The sequence below is a fragment of the Haliotis asinina genome, chromosome 14, assembly GCF_037392515.1.
Source record: "Haliotis asinina isolate JCU_RB_2024 chromosome 14, JCU_Hal_asi_v2, whole genome shotgun sequence".
Lineage (NCBI taxonomy): Eukaryota > Metazoa > Mollusca > Gastropoda > Lepetellida > Haliotidae > Haliotis > Haliotis asinina.
The window spans coordinates 20,374,041-20,383,573 of record NC_090293.1 but is presented as its reverse complement, the minus strand read 5'-3'; the positions used below and the strand labels follow the sequence as shown (position 1 = coordinate 20,383,573).

Sequence of the window (9,533 nt, the reverse complement as noted above, 5' to 3'; positions counted from 1 at the left end):
CTCCTCCAAACTGACCAGTCCCCACCAGAACATCCCCACCCTGTATCATTCTGCCCTACCCACACCCCTCCTCCAAACTTACCAGTCCCCACCAGAACACCCCCACCCTGTACCATTCTGCCCTACCCACACCCCTCCTCCAAACTGACCAGTCAGCACCAGAACACCCCCACCCTGTATCATTCTGCCCTACCCACACCCCTCCTCCAAACTGACCAGTCCCCACCAGAACACCCCCACCCTGTATCATTCTGCTGTACCCACATCCCTCCTCCAAACTGACCAGTCCCCACCAGAACACCCCCACCCTGTATCATTCTGCCCTACCCACACCCCTCCTCCAAACTGACCAGTCCCCATCAGAACATCCCCACCCTGTATCATTCTGCCCTACCCACATCCCTCCTCCAAACTGACCAGTCCCCACCAGATCATCCCCACCCTGTATCACTCTGCCCTACCCACACCCCTCCTCCAAACTGACCAGTCCCCACCAGAACACCCCCACCCTGTACCATTCTGCCCTACCCACACCCCTCCTCCAAACTGACCAGTCAGCACCAGAACACCCCCACCCTGTATCATTCTGCCCTACCCACACCCCTCCTCCAAACTGACCAGTCCCCATCAGAACATCCCCACCCTGTTTGATTCTGCCCTACCCACATCCCTCCTCCAAACTGACCAGTCCCCACCAGAACACCACTTCTTTTTGTCTTCAGATGCAGTCTCATACTCGAACTCGAGTTCAGGAACTGGATGATGATTTTTCAATCCATTTACTATTACTTCCATACAGCGTTGATCCAGCTACCTGCAAGGCTTACTTACTGACAGGAAGGTGCATGCATGTGAGACAATTCTTACCTGACTACTGATTATTGTGTTCACTGCTGTTTCTTGGCATTTGTTTCATGTGACATATGTGAACACATTCACCACGCAGTACCTTTTGGCAGTAAGGAAATGCAATTAACAGCCTTGTTATCAAGGTGTGAGTGAGTGCATCACGTTTTATGCCACTTTAGGCAATATTCCAGCAATATCACGGGTTGGGACACCAGAAATGGGCTTCACACATGGTACCAACGTGGGGAATCGAACCCGTGCATTCGGTGAGAGAGTGAACGCTTTAACCACTAGGCTACCCCACTGCTCATGTTAGCAATGAAATACATCTAACAGATATATAATATAGATTGAAATGGCTGTATTGCTTGCTACCAGAACCCTTTTCAAACATAACCAAAACATTTGTTTAAACAGGGTTTGACTGTTTTATTTTTGCAAATTGACACCAATTTATAAACAAGAACTGTACTTATTTTTCTTGAATAAATAGTACAACTCATAAACGCATTAAAGCAGGAATGGTTGATAGTCCCAAGCATATCTGTTCCGATTTATCCAAGTAAGCATTGTATCTTCATTGTGCCAAGCTTCCTCTCAAGAGTTGTCTTTGCAGGCACAACTGTGGGGTGGCAGAGTGTATGACGGGTGTCACAGTTTCGGATAGACTGGGGCTGGAAGTCCTGAATCTGAAACAGTGAGTGAGTGAGTGAGTGAGTGAGTGAGTGAGTGAGCGAGAGAGTGAGTGAGTGAGTGAGCAAGGTCATCTTAGACAAGAATATAGTTATGTCCTACTTCTAACTTTCACATGTCTTACTGAATTTCACATTCTTTCTTAGTAAGGCATCAGCCGACAGAGGGAAAATACTTCCAACACAAATAGTATATCTGCTGAAGACATTAACTTTACATTTTGAAGCATCTAATGCATTACTGCATAGAAATGGTAGGTACTCTTGAATCATCTATTGTCTTCATGCTGTCTTCAAGATACATGTTACAGCAATACACGTCAGGCAAACATACCAAAAAGGGCTGTTCTAAAAACATCATGCCATATTTTCAAACTTGTTCTTCTTGAATGCAGAAACAAGGGATCAGACAGATAATTGAGGACTGCTGTCTCTCCATAAATTCTCACATGTGAATTGTTTTATGAACACATTCAAAGGTACAAATTTCTTCTTGAGAAATCTGCAACCAACTGGTGGTTACCAACCAATACCACTTTCCACTATGCCATTTCTTGTAGAAGCAGGCGACAGAGTTCTGGCTGAAGATGGCCTGCTCTTCAGTCCTTCTTCCCAGCTTCCTTCAGTCTCACTGGCAAACAGAATCATAATATTGTTACATTCAAACATTCTTCAGTCTGGACCTAACTCTAAACTGACAGACAAAAGAAAGTATACCAAAAGTTTACCATTTCTGAAATTTTTAGAAACATTTTTGAAAGTATATTACACACTGAAACATGTCACGCCAACATAGATGGGTATCAGATTGAGAACTTGTGGGTTGCACTCGGAAGACGTGTGCGGTAACGCCCTAACCCACCACAGAATGGGCAGCAACATGCACAAGCCGTCCAGGACGAATGGCTAGGAGGCTGTGTGTCTATATTGATGCAGGATACTGAAATAATGGTAGTGAACATCTATTTGGTGTAACTCTGTATCTCCTTATTCTCAATCTGACTGAAAACTGTGAACTTTCAGTGCATGTCACTGCATGTCTGACACCTGACTTCGGATGACCTGAACTTGCCCATGTCTGACACCTGAATTCTGACACTTTAAATTGCCCATGTTTGACACCTGAACTTGCCCATGTCTGACACTTGAACTTGCCCATGTCTGACACTTGAACTTGCCCATGTTTGACACCTGAACTTGCCCATGTCTGACACTTGAACTTGCCCATGTCTGACACTTGAACTTGCCCATGTCTGACACTTGAACTTGCCCATGTTTGACACCTGAACTTGCCCATGTCTGACACTTGAACTTGCCCATGTCTGACACTTGAACTTGCCCATGTTTGACACCTGAACTTGCCCATGTCTCACACTTGAACTTGCCCATGTCTGACACTTGAACTTGCCCATGTCTGACACTTTAACTTGCCCATGTTTGACACCTGAACTTGCCCATGTCTGACACTTGAACTTGCCCATGTTTGACACCTGGACTTGCGCATGTCTGGCGCATGTCTGACACATGTTTCTGTATTAAGCATGTGATCTTTAGCTCAGATTGAGTAAAGATGTTGTTAACACCTCTGTAACATCATGATCACGTTTGTGTCTAGGTACTCTGGGCCAATGATAATGACCTCTTGGAAACCTTGTATAGTTTGTTTTGCCAGTCAGTTTTGTTCTATCGCACACAACACCGTATTACATTCAGAACCCATGAAGATCTGGTTTAGAATTAGTCAACATCAACCCTTGATACTTGTCACAAGAAGATAGTAGTATTCACTGGCATGTCATTGTCTACTGATCACATACATGCTCTTCAAGTCAGTTGATTAAATCAATGTCATATGTTTCTTTGAGTGGCATTTTTAGAAGTCAGGAGTCAGATAGAACAAGTACATGTGGGTGACAACTTTTTCATTCTAGAGTATGACATTTCGATAAAGGTTCCTGTATCGATGTCAAGCATGAATGGTACAGGGAGACAACAGGTGATATATATACAACAAATGATACATAGACAACAGAAGACTAATTAACAAGGAGACAATAATGAACAAATGGACAACAAAGCATTACAGGGATAAACACAGAGGCCAGTGGACACAGAGATACCCGTGAACCCCACCTACCATCATAACTGACAGTATACAGAACAGGGATGGTTGGTGTCCAACACTGACCAGTGACCCCTACCTCCCATTAAAACTAACAGTGTACAGTACAAGGGTGACTGGTGTCCAACACTGACCAGTGAACCCTACCTCCCATTATAACTAACAGTGTAGAGTACAGGTGTGGCTGGTTTCCAACACTGACCAGTGACCACTACCTCCTTTTATGACTGTGTACAGTACAGGGGTGGCTGGTGTCCAACACTGACCAGTGAACCCTACCTCCCATTATAAGTAACAGTGTAGAGTACAGGGGTGGCTGGTGTCCAACACTGATCAGTTACCCCTACCTCCCATTATAACAAACAGTGTAGAGTACAGGGGTGGCTGGTGTCCAACACTGACCAGTGACCCCTACCTCCCATTATGACTGTGTACAGAACAGGGGTGGCTGGTATCCAACACTGACCAGTGACCACTACCTCCAAATTGTGACTGTGTACAGTACAGGGGTGACTGGTGTCCAACACTGACCAGTGAACCCTACCTCACATTATAACTAACAGTGTAGAGTACAGGGGTGGCTGGTGTCCAACACTGATCAGTGACCTACATTATAACTAACAGTGTAGAGTACAGTGCTGGCTGGTGTCCAACACTGACCAGTGACCACTACCTTCAAATTATGACTGTGTACAGTACAGGGGTGACTGGTGTCCAACACTGACCAGTGAACCCTACCTCCCATTATAACTAACAATGTAGAGTACAGGGGTGGCTGGTGTCCAACACTGACCAGTGACCCCTACCTCCCATTATGACTAACAGTGTAGAGTACAGGGGTGGCTGGTGTCCAACACTGACCAGTGACCTACATTATAACTAACAGTGTAGAGTACAGTGGTGGCTGGTTTCCAACACTGACCAGTGACCCCTACCTCCCATTATGACTGTGTACAGTACAGGGGTGGCTGGTGTCCAACACTGACCAGTGAACCCCACCTCCCATTATAACTAACAGTGTAGAGTACAGGGGTGGCTGGTGTCCAACACTGACCAGTGACCTACATTATAACTAACAGTGTACAGTACAGAGGTGGATGGTGTCCAATACTGATCAGTGAACCCTACCTCCTATTATGACTGAGAATACAGAAATACAACAGAGATGCCAACCCTGAATCAAATGAAAGCGGAGTCATGCCTTGCCCAAAGCAATTCTCGAGCCCCGAAGATGCGAGTTGAGGGTGAGCGTGAGAGGGGGGTCAGGACCCTTTCGATGGTGGGTGTCTGGGGGGGCCTCTCCTACAAAAATAGATTTAGTCTACTGGAAAAATGAAACTTCTGGGCATTCTTAACCAGATAATACTAGTCTAAGTAAACTTAGTCTCAGTGTATTTCGTTACACTCCACCACAGAGTCTAACAAAACCTAATAGAAGGCCGCGTCAGGTAACCTTTCAGCGACGAATGACCGTCCAATCAAACGTGAGACGGTTAAAAAGATTTAACAAATCAGACAACAGCTACGATTTAGGGATCGGAGGGACTTTCAAAATATTCAGGTCACCCACACAGATCTCTCCACAAACAAAAATCTGTATATGACACAGTTATTTGACCTGCAGTATATACGCTTTGGGGTTTCTGTTGACATGGTTACCATTAGCTAATATTTCCGCAAGATGACATCCTTGAATATTGCCAAAAACACTATTTTCAGCGACTGTTTACTCACCGTTGTCATGGTTGTACATACAGCGTGTGCATCACCCGGAAGTGATCGTATGCTACATAGCATTCGGAATCATTCGGGTAAGAACATTTTCGAGAAAAAAGCTCAAAAGGTATATGCGAATGTCCCTTTTCGCGATTTGGTAAGCTGTGTTCTGATTGGTCAATCTTATAGGTTACCTGAAGCGACCTCCCATAAGGTTTTGTTAGACTCAGTAGTGGAGTGTAACGAAAAATACTGAGGATAAGTTTACTTAAATTAGATTACTAAAATTCTTTCAAACATTCTAAATTTATAAACATATTTGTATTTTAAAAAAATGGGAGTTTATTTAGAGACAAATTAGACAGTAGATTTTGTGTTTGAAAATCGGAGTAACTGCTCCAAAATGAGTGTGGTTGGCATCTCTGATAGAAGCGTGGAAGGTGTCCAACACAAATCTGTACCAAGATCTGAAACAAACATCAACTGTATCACTCTTTACGTATTCCAGTCTTCAGCATTTACATCAACCTATAAATAAACGAGACCTATTAACTTCACAACCCACCTCCAAACTGACCAATACCCACCAACAAGAACATCCCTACCCTGTATCATTCTCCTCTTCCCACACCCCTCCTCCAAACTGACCAATACCCACCAGAACATCCCCACCTTGTATCATTCTCCCTCCCCATAACCCACCTCCAAACTGACCAAGCCCCACCAGAACACCCCCACCTTGTATCATTCTCCCTCCCCATAACCCACCTCCAAACTGACCAATACCCACCAGAACATCCCCACCTTGTATCATTCTCCCTCCCCATAACCCAACTGCAAACTGACCTACACCCACCACAACACCCCCACCTTGTATCATTCTCCTCTTCCCACACCCCTTCTCCAAACTGACCAATACCCACCAGAACACCCCCACCTTGTATCATTCTCCTCTTCCCACACCCCACGTCCAAACTGACTAATACCCACCAGTGCATCCCCACCTTGTATCATTCTCCTCTTCCCACACCCCACCTCCAAACTGACCAATACCCACCAGAACACCCCCACCTTGTATCATTCTCCTCTTCCCACACCCCTCCTCCAAACTGACCAATACCCACCAACAAGAACATCCCTACCCTGTATCATTCTCCTCTTCCCACACCCCTCCTCCAAACTGACCAATACCCACCAGAACATCCCCACCTTGTATGATTCTCCCTCCCCATAACCCACCTCCAAACTGACCAAGCCCCACCAGAACATCCCCACCTTGTATCATTCTCCTCTTCCCACACCCCTTCTCCAAACTGACCAATACCCACCAGAACATCCCCACCTTGTATCATTCTCCTCTTCCCACACCCCTCCTCCAAACTGACCAATACCCACCAGTGCATCCCCACCTTGTATCATTCCCCCTCCCCATAACCCACCTCCAAACTGACCAAGCCCCACCAGAACATCCCCACCTTGTATCATTCTCCTCTTCCCACACCCCTCCTCCAAACTGACCAATACCCACCAGAACATCCCCACCTTGTATCATTCTCCTCTTCCCACACCCCTCCTCCAAACTGACTAATACCCACCAGAACATCCCCACCTTGTATCATTCTCCTCTTCCTACACCCCTCCTCCAAACTGACCAATACCCACCAGAACATCCCCACCTTGTATCATTCTCCTCTTCCCACACCCCTCCTCCAAACTGACTAATACCCACCAGAACATCCCCACCTTGTATCATTCTCCTCTTCCCACACCCCACCTCCAAACTGACCAATACCCACCAGTGCATCCCCACCTTGTATCATTCTCCTCTTCCCACACCCCACCTCCAAACTGACCAATACCCACCAGAACATCCCCACCTTGTATCATTCTCCTCTTCCCACACCCCTCCTCCAAACTGACCAATACCCACCAGGACACCCCCTCCTTGTATCATTCTCCTCTTCCCACACCCCTCCTCCAAACTGACCAATACCCACCAGGACACCCATTCCTTGTATCATTCTGCCTCCCCATAACCAACCTCCAAACTAACCTACACCCGCCAGAATACCCGCACCTTGTATCATTCTCCTCTTCCCACACCCCCCCTGCATACTGACCAATACCCACCAGGACACCCCCTCCTTGTATCATTCTGCCTCCCCATAACCCAACTCCAAACTAACCTACACCCACCAGAACACCCCCACCTTGTATCATTCTGCCTCCCCATAACCCAACTCCAAACTGACCAATACCCACCAGAACACCCCCACCTTGTATCATTCTCCTCTTCCCACACCCCTCCTCCAAACTGACCAATACCCACCAGAACATCCCCTCCTTGTATCATTCTGCCTCCCCATCACCCCTTCTCCAAACTGACCTACACCCACCAGAACACCCCCATGCTGTATCATTCTGTTCTCCCAACACCCCTTCTCCAAACTGACCAACACCCACCAGAACACCCCCATGCTGTATCATTCTGTTCTCCCAACACCCCTTCTCCAAACTGACCAAGCCCCACCAGAACACCCCCATGCTGTATCATTCTGTTCTCCCATCACCCCTTCTCCAAACTGACCAACACCCACCAGAACACCCCCATGCTGTATCATTCTGCTCCCCCAACACCCCTCCTCTAAACTGACCAACACTCACCAGAACACCCCCATGTTGCATCATTGTGTTCTCCCAACACCCCTTCTCCAAACTGACCAACACCCACCAGAACACCCCCATGTTGTATGATTCTGCTCTCCCAACACCCCTCCTCTAAACTGACCAACACTCACCAGAACACCCCCATGTTGCATCATTGTGTTCTCCCAACAACCATCCTCCAAACTGACAAATACACGTGTTTTACAACACGCTCATATTTTGAAGTCATTTGAAACAGATTGCAATTGAAAGTGATGTGCAGTTCTTGGTACTCTCTTGTCAGTGAGGAAAGGTAGTGCATTTTGTTACAGTTGAGGTATGTCTACGTTTTGGAGTTTACTTGAAAACAAACAAAAGCATTTCAGATTTATGTGTAATGTCTCGAGTGCGCCAACACGCCCCGCCAGTATGTTTGAAGTGCGGCTATGAACTTTCAGTGCGTGAATGGAGGGTGCGGCCTCGAATGAACACTGACTGGGGAAACAGTAAACGCATTAGTGAATAAGTGAGAGAGAGTGTCAGCCAGCCATTATAAAATTTAGTAGTCCTATCCATTCCCCTCCAGTCCCAGTCAGCGCTCTTATATCGTGGTTCAAGGTATAATTTTTCTCCGACAACCATTCATACAACAGTGTCTTATCAGCTGACCGTCCAGCCAGCTCCTGATCGCTGAAGACCCACTCCTAAACGTTTTCATCAATTAAAATCATTAGTCAATTGTAATACTATACCTTAGGCATACAAAACGTCGATTCCCCTGTCATGACACGTACCCTGTGCTGTACAAAACAGTGGTAATCACCATCCTCATCCACACGAATTCCACAACAACTTCCGGCGGCCATTTTAAGAACAAGGCCAAGGCCGTTATCGACGACAAGCGCGCTCCGCAAACTTTCTAAGCCGCAGTGGGAGAACGGGGAGGATGTCATTCTACGTTTTAGGATGATTTCGCAAAATTGTGCCGCATTTTTACCATTGTAAATAACTGCACTTTAGCATGTGAATTTACAATTTTAAAGCACTTGACACTACATTAGCAGACAGGAAGGGTAGATATAAAAGACGAGATAAAATTATACAATGAATAATCAAAGGCGGATATGCTTGTTTCATGCTCCCCAAAGCTGATCTGGAAATAAAGGACAAAACTCCTGAACTACAGCAAATAAGAAACGCTGGGTATTAAACTTTCTTATTAAAGTGTACGCTGTAGACGCTGTGGTGCTGAGTCTCATATCGGGTATGATGTGTATCCTCAGAGTGTGGCAGAAAGTCCCAGCTTACAATGTCAGCTACCTGGCCTCCAAAATACCGGAGAAAAATAATCCGGTGGTGTAGTGTATGTACTTTGTCTACCCGTCTGACCAGGGCAAATTAGTACTGTTCCCAGAGAAGAATATTGTACACACTGTCGTTTTACCAGTGATCAAATGTCGGGAAGTGTGACTCTAAATATAACACCTAACTTACTTTCTCATGATGAT

The 9,533-nt window shown here is 46.0% G+C and overlaps 1 long non-coding RNA gene across 2 annotated transcripts; it reads right to left on the bottom strand.

Moving 5' to 3' along the window:
• Positions 1-1,253: 1,253 nt before the first annotated feature.
• Positions 1,254-8,905, bottom strand: LOC137261761 (uncharacterized). Of its 2 annotated transcripts, XR_010954868.1 has the most exons (4): positions 8,778-8,878; positions 4,837-4,965; positions 2,069-2,172; positions 1,254-1,538 (listed from the first exon to the last, which is right to left on the bottom strand). It is a non-coding gene; the product is annotated as an uncharacterized lncRNA (long non-coding RNA). The 2 variants fall into 2 exon arrangements; XR_010954867.1 differs by lacking the exon at positions 4,837-4,965 and having other exon boundaries at positions 8,778-8,905.
• Positions 8,906-9,533: the final 628 nt, after the last annotated feature.